Raw genomic sequence first — 1,511 nt, 5'->3', positions numbered from 1 at the left:
AAAAAAAATATATATTTTTCTCTATGCATCTGTATTTATTAAAGAATAAATAATTTGGTTAAAAAATCTTGGTAAGCATTAAATCCATAATAGACTAGAGGCTTTAGATAAGCTAAGCTTACATTGATATTTCCCAGGGACAATCATTGTGTCAGTGTTATTATGAAAATTTCTTAAGTCTTCAGTACTTTCCTACAGAGATTGAAGTTCCTTTGAATTCATTAAAATCAGACTTAACACCTAAAGAATCCTTCAGAAAATTCTGTTCTGCAGGACTGTGATTTCTCGTTTTTTTTAATATTTTTTTTTCTACTGCAGAAATGCTAGTGTCATCTTGATTCTCCAGACGTGAAAGAACAAAAGAATAGCATAAAGAAAATCCACAGTAGAATTACTTGGCATATTTCAAAGGCAAAAAAAAAAAAGTAACTGACATGAATTAAATAGAAGGCTTATTTTCTACTATCCACTAAACAAAATGGATATTAGGCCTGATTGTCCTTTATTAAGAGTCAGTAAGAGTTTTCCTTTTCTAGCAGGGAACAAAGAAGAAAGTTATTAGCTAACTAATGTGAGAACAAAGAATGGTCAGGAATAGAACAGCTGAATTTTGAAATAAGCATGACATTTTCAAGAGCCTATCTTAGCAATAATGAAACCAGCAAGATATTGCTTTTTTTTTTTTTTTTTTGGTATGCTTCACTTACATTGCTGAAGAATGTTTTTTTCAGTCTGACAAATTCCAGCAACCATATAAGAGCAAATGAAACCATATTTTAAAACAAACCAAAGAAATAAGTTTAAAACTATTAAATTTTTTAAAAATCAATACCAGTTCTCTGATTACCTGATGAACTTTTATTAGAATATTTCTATCACCATTAGGTATAAAGCACAAGTGACAACCTCTAATTGTTACTAGAACTGAAAATTAAAGTTACTCACCATTAAAAGAACTCAGCCAATAACATAATAATGCAATACTACTTGTCAGTTATATGATATAGCACTGTCAATACTTAAGTTAGACATTTCTGTGCATCAGAACTTAAAAAAATATTCTTTTCCACGTGGGAAACCCATTGAATCAATTAAATCTAGTAGTTAAAATTTAGGAAAACATGAAGCTAAGTATCAAAGCCCTGCTACTAGAATGTGCATTCAGAAAAGCTTTGTTTCTGTAATTCCCTCTTCCCTCCAACTCTTCAGGGCACAAGACTATTTCCAGCATGACCACAGCAATCTTCTCTCACAGCAGGATTCTATCTCAGTACATCTGCCCCATGCCATCCCCCCCAAAAATAGAAGCTATAGAAGTATAGAAGTAATTAACAGCTCAACAATTGCCCGTATGGTTTGTTGTTTTTGTTGTTTTTACGGTTTTCTACTCTACCTATTACTAAGACCAACCCAGTATAGCCCTTTTTACTCTAGCTTTGCATCTTTTCCTACAAGATATTTTCTCTTAGGCTGGTTTTGACCAGATACCCAAAACAGAGTTTTTCCTTAAT

This window comes from Meleagris gallopavo, chromosome 4, assembly GCF_000146605.3.
Source record: "Meleagris gallopavo isolate NT-WF06-2002-E0010 breed Aviagen turkey brand Nicholas breeding stock chromosome 4, Turkey_5.1, whole genome shotgun sequence".
NCBI lineage: Eukaryota > Metazoa > Chordata > Aves > Galliformes > Phasianidae > Meleagris > Meleagris gallopavo.
This window is presented reverse-complemented; position numbering follows the sequence as displayed.